Below are 13,498 nucleotides of genomic sequence, written 5' to 3'. Positions count from 1 at the left end.
GTGGGCGGAACATGACCTCTAGGTGGGCGGGGCCAAGGAGCCCGGGGCGGAGCCTGGGGCAGGGCGGGGTCTCAGGCAGCACGCAGCAAGCTGGGGTCGGAGAGCCGGCTCAGATCTTCACCCCTGCTAGGATCTGGTCAGATTGCAGGAAAGATGGGGTGCACCAGTCATCCTGTGTTTAATCCCATTCCTCCCCTGACACACAGATAAGCTAATTGGTTCAACCAAAGAGAAATGAGCTCCATCAGTGGTTCCAAGCTTTCCTCCCCTGGCCACGTTCCTGAGCAATAGAGCCCATAAGACAGACACAGGCCCATTAGTAATGAGTTGTTGTATGGGTGAGATGAACTTTCCGCTTTTCACTGTTTTTTGTGGTTGAAAAAAATCAACAGTAATACAAGATTATTGCTTTTTAAAAATCACAATAATGCTGAGGTATATGGAATAAAAAAGCAAAATTCCTCCCTTTTATCTCCTTTGCTCTTCACTTCCACTTTCCACAGCTAAGCACTATTGAAAGTTTGGGATCTCTTTCTAGAGGTTTTCCTGTCTGTTAAGTATGAGTGCACACACAGTACACATTAAACATATACATGCTATCTTTTTCTTACATGAACAGGACTATATCTTACATACTTAGAACAAAAACAAAAGCGCTGTATCAGGAGAGTGTTCCTGGCAGTAAATTTGACCCATGTCATTCTTTTTAACGGGGGCAATACCATTACATAGGAGGGAGGCAACCATGAAGATACATTTGGTGGCTGTAGTAGTTTCCTGGGCTGCCATACCAAGTTATCACAAACTCAGTGGCTTAAAACAACAGAAATTTATTCTCTCACAGTTCTGGGGGCTAGAAGTCCAAAATCGAGTCATTGGTAGGCCGTACTGTCTCTGAAGGCTCTAGGGAAGGGTCCTTTGCAACTTCCAGCTCTGGTGGCTCCAGGAAATCTTTGGTGCTCCTTGGCTTGTGCATGCATCACTTCAATCTCTGCCTTCATCTTCATGTGGTCTTCTCTATGGGTCTTCTCCTCTTCTTATAAAGACACCAGTCATTGGATTTAGGGCCCATCTTCTTAACTAATTTCATCTGCAAAGACCCTATTTCCAAATAAAGGCACATTCTGAGGTGCTGGGGGACAAGAATTTGGGGGGCCACTATTCAACTCACTACAGTAGTCATAGGTTTTGATGATTTCCTGTTACTGCACATTATCTATGTCCTAGCCCCAACCCAGATGGGAGAATCATAACAGCCCATTCCTGAAGAACTTTCCATTCATTCTATAAACAAGTATGTACTGAGCCACCTACTATGTGCTAGGCACCTAGATAGGAATAAACCATGAACAAGACTGCTGTGACCCCTGCCTCACACAGTATAGTTGCTCTGGGAGACAAAGCCTATGCCCATCACTGTGCCTAACACAGTGTCTGGCACTTCATAAGTAAGTGTTCATGAAATGAATGAGTGAATGGATAAATGAGAGATACAGACAAGCAGGTATTAACAATACATAGTGATAGGATGCTATGATAGGGGAAATTACAGGGCGGACGGTGCTATGGGGACAGCCAAAAGAGCAGCCATAATCTAGACTTTAGGAGTGAGGGATGCTTTCTTGGAGGAAATAAGTCCTCAGTTGAGACCTTGCTAAGGTTAGGTGGGCAAAGGGTGTGGGTGGAAAAGGATGGAGTGGATGTTGTAGGCAGAGGAGATGTTGATTTGGCACCTGGAGGTGCAGCAGATTGTGAAGAATCATCAGCCTGTAGGAAGGTCAGAATGGCTCCTGAGCCATGTCCATGGGAGCCTGACGGAGACAAAGCTGCTGGGCCATCTAGAACAGTGCTGTCTACTAGAGCCTTCCGCAGTGTTGGAAATATTCTAGACCTGGCCTGTCCAAGGTGGGAGCCTTGAGCCACATGTGGCTAGGGAGTGCTTAAAATGAAGCTAACGTAACTAAGGAACTGAATATTTAATTACATTTAATTTTATTAAATGTTTAATAATTTTAATTTAAGTAGCTACATGTGCTAGTAGTTTTATATTGAACAATGCAGCTTTAGATCCTAATATCTTAACTTAATTTAAAATCACAGTTTTTTCCATTTATTCAGCTTCTTCCTCAACCAAATCTTTTGTCAGAGCTACTTCAGGAAGCCAAATGGGTCTGAGCTCTCCCTGCTGTCCAGGTTAACAGAGGCTTTCCCAGACGGTGCAGAGGCCAAGACCTGGCTGACAGAGGCAGCATAAGGCCTTAGATAAGAAATGGATTAACATTTAGTAAATGTCTATGGTGATCTAGACACACATTATCATTTTTTTTTTTTTTTGGGAAATACACATTGTTGTTACTTTTGATCTTAAAAAGCGAAATGTAAATACACACCAACAGTGGAAAAAACCCATCGCCTCTGGGAAGAGTCAACAGAGGATCAGAAGTCAGGAGGTCAGGGGGGAGGAGAGCTTCTTTTCACAAAATGCCCTTTTCTGCCGTTTCATACAACAGGAGCACACACTATCATTAAAAGTGAACCCAAAACCCAAACCAAAAATAATGGCTGTTAGTGGTGAACAGTGGCCGCCACAGACTGAAGGAAATGAGATTGCCCGTTGGCGACCGGAGCCTGACAAGCAAGGTCCAAGGTCGTTGAGATTTACTTGGATAGCATTTACTGCAAATGAGATTTAAAAAGCTCACCATTTCCCAGAGAAATGCTTCCCAGCTGTTGTCTGGGGATGTGCAAGGAGGCTCCTGAGGTCCCATGAAGAAGCAGGCAACTAAAATGTACCTGATGCTAAATAAGCCATGAGTTGTAACTTGTTTAAAATGTCATAGGACAAGGGAAACTGAATCATGACTGTGAAAACGTGGTCCCAAGGGAGAAGGAGAAGCAGTCGGGGATAAGGGTTCACAGGGTGACTGCAGGGACTCACCAGAGCGGTGGCCCCATAGGCTGGCCCGCATCCTCTAGCGGGGCCCCCTGGGCAGCCCCACATGCAGCCTGCTTTCCCACCTCACTGCCCACCTGATAAGGATAGCCTTTAAGGCTATTGAATTCCTTTTGTTCTGTCTTTTATTCAGTAAGTAGCTTTTTCATCTTAATTTGCATTTCCAGTGAGGGTTCCCACTGGAGAGAGATGGCGATGACTTGTTAAAACAAGCACCGTCCTTAAGCATGGCTCCCACGGAACTGAAGGCGTTAACACTTGCCAATGCCCATATTCAGTCTTGAGTGAATTTGGATTTAGGGAGCCAGCACCAAGTATGGAACCAACTCAGGCTTGGAATGAGAAAAACCCAGCCCCCTACTCTCAGCTTCTCCACTCGTTAATGTGTGATCTTGACCTTGTTACTTAACCTCTGAGCTTCAACTCCCTCTTGTGTAAAATGGAAATGATGAAACTTTGCAGAGCTTGGGTGAAAATTGAGAAAATATAGGCAAAGCCCTTGAGATAATGTAATGTGATAGACATTCGATAAATGGTTCCCTCTATACACATAGAGACAGAGAGACCATATATATGACCATATAAAACTATATCTATGACACAAGATTCCTCAGTGAGCTGAATGTGCAGGCCACCCTGGCCCTGGGGGGCCCCTGGCATACGCTTTAACCTCTAAGCCCCTCAAGAATGCATCTGCCCACTCCCCATCAAATCTATTTAGGTTTGGGACATCACATAAAGCTCGGAAGACAGAAGCCTGGATCTAGGCCTGGTTCTACCACGAGCTGGCTCAGTGACTGAGCAAGTGACAGAAGCTGCCTGGGCCTCAGGGTCCTCATCTGTTAGACGAGAGAGAATTGATCCAGATTAAACTTACCCTGAGATAACTAGTTGGGCCAGATGATTTCTAAACCTTTTATGCTTTGAGATTAAAAAGCTTTCCACTACAGAGGTTTAAAAACGCACGTGCTTCGCACTCCCGGAGAGTACATCCACCTCCGATTTGGGAAGGGGGCAGTGCATGACTCGGAAGGAAGAACCAGGCCTCTCCCCACATGTTTTCCTTCTCATCTGCTGAACTTCCCTAGCTCTCCTGTCCACTGCACCTGGAGAAAGGAGAACCCCAGGAGGGCCAGCCTTTCTTCCCCTTCTCCTTGGGCATATCCTAGGTGACTGGTCTTCAGTCTTCTGTGTGTATCAGAATCACCGGGGAGCTTTTTAGAATTGAGATTCTGATCATTTTTCCTTTCCATTCTGCTTCTGTGAGTCCGGGATGAGGTCCCGGGAAGGAATCGGGAGTCACCCTAGGCAGTTCTAAGGCGGATGGTCTATGGACCACCTTGGCCTAACCCCCCAGTACCTCATGCGGCTCCCACTCTGATTCTGATATGAGACAGGAGGGAACAGGAGGCCCTTGCCGACTGACAATGAATGAAATCTTGCTCACTGCAGAGGGCTAAATGGTGTCTGAATCAATGCCAATAGGCATTTCATGATTTGTCAACTGGGACAGCTGAGAGAGAGAGAGAACAGCACTGCAAACCACAAAGAACAAAAGGTGGGAGTCATGGCAGAGGAAAAGGAATCAAGTCAAAGACAGTAAAATGACGGGCTACTTTTCCAGCGCGCCCCACCTCCTCCTGGAACCCTGCTTGCCCGGATGCTGCCTGCTGACTCCTGTTAGCTTGCCCCAGTTGCTGTGTGTGCTGGCGTCCGAGCAAGTGCCTCGGGTGGCAAACGAGAAGGCCTCCGTGGAGACGTGCTGTCAGCCTGTGTTCAGGGCCAAGTTTGCGCCTGGCTGCAGGTGCCTCTGAAGTCAGACAGCAAGTGCCTTTCCGTTGTCGGCTGTCGTGTTTGAGAATGCCTTTCCCCGAAGGACAGACTGGCCCTTAAAGAAAAAAATTTTCTGGCATTTAGTGAAATTTTTGCAACTGGCTATTTTGTATCAGAAGCAAGATGTAGATGTTACTGGAAAACTAAATGCAGTGCAGTGGGAAGAGTTCACATGGATGTGATTTAGCCTCTTTCCCCAAAAAGAGTAAGCACCGAGGACACTCCCAAATGGACAACAGGCATATGGCACATAAGGCGGGTGTGGAGCTACTGCGGCGAGACAATAGGATGCTCTGACGTGGGGGAGGGGCCGGAAAGGGGGGGGCGAGCAGCCAACAGCATTGTACAAAGAAAGGTCTGAAAAATAAAGGCTGTTTCTTCTCCCTCAGTCAGTAAAGATCAAGACTGAGCTTCCGAAACTGCCTCTTAGGGCTGAGCCCCGGCTCCTACACGAATTTAGACCGTTACCTAAACTCGGATCTCCGCTTCTGCACCCCTAATTTAGGACAATAGTGTTAGCGTTTTCATAGGGTTGTTCCAAGCATTAAATCAGTCAGCAGATGCAGAGCCTGGCAGCTAGCACTCCCTGAAGGTTAGCTGGCCATCATTCAGAAGAAGTGGCAAAACACGTGGGAAAAGTTATAAGCAGGATGGGAGCTTCAGGGTTGTGAAGCCGAGCTTCGAGCAAGCCCAGGTATTGTGGGTGAAGAGAACGACTTCTGTCTTTAAATGAAGAAAGGAAGACTTAATCAGTAATCAGCCAGTGAGTATGAAAATGTAAGTTTTCATCACCTTTGCTCCATCTAAATGCATATAAGTACATATAAATGCAATGTAAAATTTCCCCAAGAAGAGAATCCCTCTTTGGTCCTCAAGTCCCTTTGGTTAGCACACTGTGTCTCTCCTCCATTTCAAGCACAGCTTCCCGGAAGGGCAGCCATATACTCCATCCTCAGTGTGCTTCCTACCATGCTCTCATGAGCCTGCTCCAGCCAGGCTTTGCCCGTGAAGACTACCATTGTCAAGGTCTCTGGTGACCATCCAACACTCACTTCTTACTCTTCTCTTGACTGATCTGTAGCTCTTGGCATAGTCAATCACTTCCTCTTCATTACATGATTTTCAGTTGGCTTTGGAGACACTACGCCCCCTTGATTTTCCTCCTATGTCCCTGGCTTCCCCTTTTGAGTCTCCTATGCTGTTCCTTTTCACCCCAAACTCTGCATATTGGGGTGCTCAGGGCGAGTCATTGGTCCTCCTCACTTCTAGTGATCTCATCTAGTCTCCTGGCTGCCAAGAGGGTGCTATCCCCCAATTTTATATCTCTACTGGAGACCTGCCCTCTGAATTCCGAACTTCATGACCAATTGCCCAGGTGGACAGGCATCTCAAGCCTGACATCTCCAAAACTGAACTCCTTAATACCCATTACCAGGTTAACCCATCCCCCCATCACCCTCCCCTCTAGAACCCTCAGTTTGTTTCTCAGAGTCCACAGTCTCTCATGGTTCGTCTCCCCCTCCGATTTCCCCCCTTTGTTTTTCCCTTCCTACTATCTTCTTGTTTTTTTGTTTTTTTGTTTTTAACATATAATGTATTATTTGTTTCAGGGGTACAGGTCTGTGATTCATCAGTCTTACACAATTCACAACACTCACCATAGCACATACCCTCCCCAATGTCCATCACCCAGCCACTCCATCCCTCCCACACCCACCACTCCAGCAACCCTCAGTTTGTTTCCTGAGATTAAGAGTCTCTTATGGTTTTTCTCCCTCTCTGGTTTTATCTTGTTTCATTTTTCCCTCCCTTCCCCTATGATCCTCTGTCTTGTTTCTCAAATTCCTCAATCAGTGAGATCATATGTACTTGTCTTTCTCTGATTGACTTATTTCGCTCAGCATAATACCCTCTAGTTCCATCTATGTCTTTGCAAATGGTAAGATTTCGTTTTTTTGATGGCTGCATAATATTCCATTGTATATATATACCACATCTTCTTTATCCACTCATCTGTTGATGGACATCTAGGCTCTTTCCATAGTTCGGCTTTTGTGGACATTGATGCTATAAACATTGGGGTGCATGTACCCCTTTGGATCACTACCTTTGTATCTTTGGGGTAAATACCCAGTAGTGCAGTTGCTGGGTCATAGGGTAGCTCTATGTTCAACTTTTTGAGGGACCTCCATACTGTTTTCCAGAGTGGCTGCACCAGCTGGCATTCCCACCAACAGTGTAGGAGGGTTCCCCTTTCTCCGTATCCTCGCCAACATCTGTTGTTTCCTGACTTGTTAATTTTAGCGATTCTGACTGGTGTGAGGTGGTATCTCATTGAGGTTTTGATTTGGATTTCCCTGATGCCAAGCGATGTTGAGCCCTTTTTCATGTGTCTGTTGGCTATTTGGATGTTTTCTTTGCAGAAATGTCTGTTCATGTCTTCTGCCCATTTCTTGATTGGATTATTTGTTCTTTGGGTGTTGAGTTTGATAAGTTCTTTATAGATTTTGCATACTAGCCATTTATCTGATATGTCATTTGCAAATATCTTCTCCCATTCTGTCGTTTGTCTTTTGGGTCTGTTGACTGTTTCCTTTGCCGTGCAAAAGCTTTTTATCTTGATGAGTTCCCAATAGTTCATTTTTGCCCTTGCTTCCCTTGCCTTTGGCAATGTCAAAACTGAACTCTTGCTCTTTCCCTCAAAACTCACTATGTGGCACAACTACTCGTTTTGGTAAATGACAGCTCCATCCTTTCAGTTGCTGCTATGGACTGAATTGCATTCCCCTCCACCCAAAATCCACATGTTGAAGCCCTAAGCCCCCATGGGACTATATTGGAGATAGGGCCTGAAAATAATTAAGTTTAAATGAAGTCATAAGGTTGAAGCCCTGAGCCAATAGGATTGGTATCCTTCGAAAAGAAGAAGAGACACCAGAATTCTTACCCCACCTTTGAGGACACAGTGAGAAGGGAGCTCTCTGCATGCCAGGTGGAGAGCTCTCACCAGAAACCAACCATGCTGGCACCTTGATATTGGACTTCCCAGCCTTCAGAACTGTGAGAAATAAACATCTGTTGTTTAAACTACCAAAGCTATAGTATTTTGTTATGATAGATCAAGCAGATGAATACAACTGCTCAGGTCCAAACACTTAGCATCATCCTTGACTCCTTTTTTTCTTCCACATCCTACATTCAATCTGTCAGCAAATCTTATCAAGTTTATCTTCAAAATACAGCCAGACTTTACCCATTACGTATCACCAACATGATTCAGGCTGTTGGATTATTGCAGTAATCTTTTTAGCTGATCTCCCTGCTTCAGATGATACCACCTCACCCCCATCTACTCTCAAAATGGCAGCCAGAGCAATACTTTTAATGGTATAACAGTGTGTCATGTGGCAACTGGGTGGCTCAGTCAGTTAAGCGTCTGCCTTTGGCTCAGGTCATGATCCTGGGGTCCTGGGATTGAGCTTCATGTCGGGCTGCCTGCTCAATGGGAGCCTGCTTCTCCCTCTTCCTGCCATTTCCTCTGCTTGTGTTCTCACTCTCTGTGTCAAATAAATAAATAAAATCTTTAAAAAAAAAAAAGAAAAGAAAAAAGAAAACTGTGTCATTTCTGTGCTAGAGCACCACTGGGCTTCTAGGCTTGCTCACAGAAAAGCCATCATCTTGGGCGCCTGGGTGGCTCAGTTGGTTAAGTGACCGCCTTCGGCTCAGGTCATGATCCTGGAGTCCCGGGATCGAGTCCCACATCGGGCTCCCTGCTCAGCAGGGGGTCTGCTTCTCCCTCTGCCCTCTTCCCTCTCGTGCTCTCTGTCTCTCATTCTCTCTCTCAAATAAATAAATAAAATCTTAAAAAAGAAAGAAAGAAAGAAAGAAAAGCCATCATCTTTTAAGACGGCCCACAGGGGGGCGCCTGGGTGGCGCAGTCGGTTAAGCGTCCAACTCCTGGTGTCTGCTCAGGTTGTGATCTCAGGGTTGTGAGATCCAGCCCCATGTTGGGCTCTGGGCTCGGGTGGTGGAGTCTGCTTGAGATTCTCCCTCACTCTGCCCCTCCTACTCATGCTCTCTTTCTCTCTCTAAAATGAATAAATAAATCTTTAAAAACAATAAAACAAACACAACAAAATGGCCCACAAGCCCTTATACCATGTCTAGGTTCCCCTCCTTGCCACATCCCGAGCTCCCCCACCCCCTTTCTGACTTCATCTGCCCTCACCCTAGTATATGCATTTGCACAGGCCTGTGTCCTTCTCAAAACTTCCCAAGACTTCCAGGTCTTGGCTTGAATGTCGTCCTCTCCTCGAGACTTTCTCGAGACTTTCCCTGACCCTCCAGTTTGGAGTGACAGCCTCCTCACCCCCACATATACCCTGTCCCTTTTCCTGCTTTATTTTCTTCACGGCACCATCACCATCTAACATCGTCTATGGTTGGCTTGTTTGCCTGTTTATTGTCTGTCTTCTGCTACGAGATGAGAACACAAGTTTCGGGAGGGTAGGAACAGTTTTCTGGGTTGTTCAGTACTGTGCCAGCCTGAGAACAGGCCTGCCGTGGAGTGCAGCCCCATAAAATATTCACTGAATAAATGACTACATGAATAATTCTTTATATATTTTTTTCATAAAACTCAATCTTTTGAAATAAAGCAGTCTTTATATATATACAACTGTCTCTAAATAAAGATTTTTACTTTAAAAACCCCACAGCTAATTAGCCCCACAGCTAATTAGTCCCACAACTGGCTCAATCAAGGCAGCCTGAGCCCCAGGGTATCCAGGAGCAGCAGACTCTTCATGGCAGGCTAAGTCCTACAAGGAAGAAAACAGCCTTGAATGCTGTATTTATAAACCTTAAGGGAAGACAACACTGTAACAGTATTTTTTAAGAGCATGGGTTGGGAGTATTAAAGGATACCTCTTTTTTAAAGATTTTATTTATTTATTTATTTATTTATTTATTTATTTGACAGAGAGAGAGCACAAGCAAGGGGAGCAGCAGAGGAAGAGGGAGAAGCAGGCTCCCCGCTGAGCAGGGAGCCCCACGCGGGACTTGATCCCAGGACCCTGGGATCATGACCTGAGCCGAAGGCAGACGTTCACCCGACTGAGCCACTCAGGTGCCCCTAAAGGATACTTTTTTTTTTTAAAGATTTTATTTTATTTTATTTATTTGACAGAGACAGAGACAGCGAGAGCAGGAACACAAGCAGGGGGAGTGGGAGAGGGAGAAGCAGGCTTCCCGCAGAGCAGGGAGCCCGATGCAGGGCTCAATCCCAGGACCCTGGGATCATGACCTGAGCCGAAGGCAGCCGCTTAACAACTGAACCACCCAGGCGCCCTAAAGGATACTTTTTTTTTTTTTTTAAGATTTTATTTATTTATGTGAGAGAGAGAATGAGAGAGAGAGAGCACATGAGAGGGGGGAGGGTCAGAGGGAGAAGCAGACTCCCTGCTGAGCAGGGAGCCTGATGTGGGACTCGATCCTGGGACTCCAGGATCATGACCTGAGCCGAAGGCAGTCGCTTAAACAACTGAGCCACCCAGGCGCCCATAAAGGATACTTTTAAAGACAAATTTGTTGGGGTATTTAGTTCACTTGGAAAAAACTCAGCCTTTTTACCTTCCACCTGGTACCCGGGAAGTCTCCCTTTGGAACGTGGGAAGCTTCCATTCTTCTGGTGTTGGAATACCTCTTGGAAAAACCTTATGTGGGCTTCCAACAGTCTCCATGTTCTCCTTGGGTCTTACCTGTAAGGAAAAAAGAAAATTACCCAGAAAAGCAGCAGTTTTGATGTGCCCCCTGGCCGCCACGGGCCTGCTGAGCGCACTTTCCCAGGATGCCCATCGCAGGCAGTCCGGCTTCGGGGCTGCTTCATCTTTCCGCCAGCCCCCCTCCCAGCCCCAGGATGCCTGACAGCTCAGGGCTACAGCCAAGAGCTCTTACTGGAACAGCATGTTCCCAGAGCTCCTGCAGAGACCACTGACAGTTTTTGCCTCAGAATCCCCCCTTCCAAGAAAAGCCTTCTACCAAGCAGATTGAAAATTGTATAAGGTCACAAAACATACTCTTTCTGACAAGAGGTGGCAAGGGCATGACCTCTGGTGAGCCGCCTGACCTTCCGCGAGGAGGGTCCTCCTCTTCTCCATCTGGGGCTTGCGCCTACTTCCTTCAGGGCAGGAATTAACCCCGACAGCTTCTGCATCTCAGGCCAGAGAGTCCAATGTGCCTAGTGTAATAAGCCAAGCTGCCCCCCACATTCCCGATTAGAGTTGGTTATGGAGAGGCCCCACCCGAGCCTACTTTCTGCCAGACTACGAGGCCTCATTGACACCAGTTCACCCCTTCAAATGTGGTGCTCTGGATGAATCCTTTAAAAAAGATTTATTTGAGAGAGAGCGAGAGAGTGCACACCTGCATGCAAGAGGGCTGGGGGCAGAGGGAGAGGGAGAAGCAGGCTCCCTGCTGAGCAGGGAGCCTGACCAGGGACTCAATCCCAGAACCTGGCACTCAATCCCCACCCTAGACTGGATCCCAGGACCTAGAGATCATGACCTGAGCTGAAGGCAGATGCTTAACAGACTGAGCCACCCAGGCATACCGCCTGTACTCATTTTTTTTTTTTAAAGATTTTATTTATTTATTTGAGAGAGAGAGAATGAGAGACAGAGAGCATGAGAGGGAGGAGGGTCAGAGGGAGAAGCAGACTCCCCGCCGAGCCGGGAGCCCGATGTGGGACTCGATCCAGGGACTCCGGGATCATGACCTGAGCCGAAGGCAGTCGCTTAACCAACTGAGCCACCCAGGCGCCCCGCCTGTACTCATTTTTAAAAACTTTCTGAAAATAGGCTGTTAAGTAACTGGTGACTTCAACCTTCAAGGAAAGGGAGTAAGAGAAAAACATAATGGATGTTTACATAGCCTCTGTCTTCGAGAAACACAAAGCACTTTACATCTAGGGGAAGTTTTCAGATACAGTCACCAGACTGTGCTTTCTGTCCCTTGATATAGGACTCCGGGTGGATAGAAACGATTTGTTTCATGTCTTTACCATATTACTTAAATTTGTCACATGCATTTGGTTTAAAAATCCCAACAGCAAGGAAGGGCTTGTGAAAAGCCACACGGTTTTCTTCTGCCTCTCTCGACCTTCTACCCTCCCCCTCTTTCCCGCTCTGGGCTTTTGTTTTAATTTTATGTCGTCATGGCTCACATCCATGTTCTCTTCTAGAAACAACAGTGAAATCTGCTGTGCTATATCTGTAGATGGAGTCCAAACGTTTAAAACAAATAAACACTGTTTGACAGGTAAATGTCGTGGCCTTTGGAGATCCTCGGGTTCTAACTCTCTGAGGGCTCTGTCCACGCGTGATGGTCCAGCAAAGCTCTGCTGCAGCACATCCAGTTACCTTCAGTCGCCCCCTGGGGGGTGGCAGGAATCACGCAGGCCGCGACAGGTCCCATCATGTACAGACTCTTCCTCCTGCACGTAGCTACATGGCTTGCGACCAGGTTTGCAAGGCACACGGAGACATTGGGCAGTTATCTGTGGGGTGGTTACGAACTACATCTTGCTTGCCGCCTTGCAATAAACCTCTGGGAGAACGACTTCATGGCTCAACCTTGTCCAGCTCACCAGAGGCTCACTGTAGAATTCAGAGCAGGAGTTTTAGGACAGGAGAGCTGCAAAGATGGAAATGCAGGCTTCTGTCCCAAGCCTTTGATAGAAAAGATACTTTGTGAGGCAGAGGCAGAAATCCTTCTCATCAAACAATAGTTACCACGCGCCCACCTTGAAGCCATAGGCTGGTGAGCGCCAACACAGCAGGAAAGCTCCTGGCTTTGTTTCAAGGGTTGTGAACTCAGAAGGACCCAGGTTTGATTCCTGGCCTTGCCCCTTTTGAACTGTCGGTTCCTGTCAACTTAGTCTCTGCAAGCCTGTTACCTACGATATAAAGGGTGCCTACTTGACATTTCTTATGAGATAGGGAAACAAACATGCCCAGTACGCTGTGCTATAAGGGACGGATTCAATATATAGCCCCTTCTTCTCCTTGCCTACTCTCTCTTCTTCTCCTATTCTGAGTAGATATTCATGTTTTTGACTCTAGTCGATCCTATTTCAGGCAGGGCTGGGCCAACAGCTGCAGACTGACCTTGCCTTCAAGTGCATTTTTTCAAGTAAAGTTTCTGGAAAGAATACCAGCTGTCTTTTCATTCTGATTTCACTGACTGGAACTTTTAAGTTTCAAGATGTTGTACCTTTCCCAGGTGAGTTAAAAATAAGCTCAAACTTTTAAATTTCATGGCATGTGGTACTACAACCATTGACTTAATCTCAGCCAGTGCAAGCTTGGTGAGTTGGAAGGAGATTGAGTGCATAAAAATTCTGGTATTTTATGATTATCTAATAAGATGGAGATCCCAGAATGTATGTATGGGTTCCACGTGAGGAAGCATCATATCTGCAAGGGCCTCATTTTAGTGTGAGGATTAATTTCTTGGCCAGGTTTTTTTCATATATATATATATAAAGATTTTATTTATTTATTTGAGAGAGAGACACAGAGAGAGAGAGAGAAAGAGAAAGAAATAGCATGAGTAGGGGGGAAGGGGCAGAGGGAGAGGGAGAAACAGGCTCACCACTGAGCAGGGAGCCCGATGCAGGGCTCGATCCCAGGACCCTGGGATCATGACCTGAGC

This window comes from Leptonychotes weddellii, chromosome 5, assembly GCF_054177405.1.
Source record: "Leptonychotes weddellii isolate Sample4059 chromosome 5, ASM5417740v2, whole genome shotgun sequence".
NCBI classification, from domain to species: Eukaryota; Metazoa; Chordata; class Mammalia; order Carnivora; family Phocidae; genus Leptonychotes; species Leptonychotes weddellii.
This window is presented reverse-complemented; position numbering follows the sequence as displayed.